Source organism: Plasmopara halstedii (genome assembly GCF_900000015.1).
Source record: "Plasmopara halstedii genome assembly, contig: Scaffold_1548, whole genome shotgun sequence".
NCBI classification, from domain to species: Eukaryota; Oomycota; class Peronosporomycetes; order Peronosporales; family Peronosporaceae; genus Plasmopara; species Plasmopara halstedii.
In genome coordinates, this window is record NW_020188460.1 from 137,217 (window position 1) to 137,598 (window position 382).

A 382-nucleotide genomic window follows, 5' to 3' on the forward strand; every position below is an offset into this window, starting at 1 on the left:
TGTGCGCATCTCTTGGACAAAGTCCACCAATTCCTTGTTACCCTGTCGGGTGGCAAGGAAGCGCGATCGCACGCGATATGCCTGATTAGGCGGCGAGAACACTCGTAAGAGCTGCAATTTCAGCTCCACCCAGGAGGGAAACGCAGCTTCGACAGAAGTGCCGCACGTCAGTGCCCATTCTCGCGCTCGACCACCTAGCTTTGAGATGGCTAGCGCTACGCGCTGTTGCTCGGTCTAGAGCATGGCAGTACGATGGCCATCTCGACCTCCCTCACTCAGAGCAGGAGATTCTCTCCGTCCTTCCCCTCAAAGACCTTAACGCTTACCATGAGCGGCTTAGGGCGGGGAAAATCTTCCGTCACCGACGGTGGCGTCATAGACG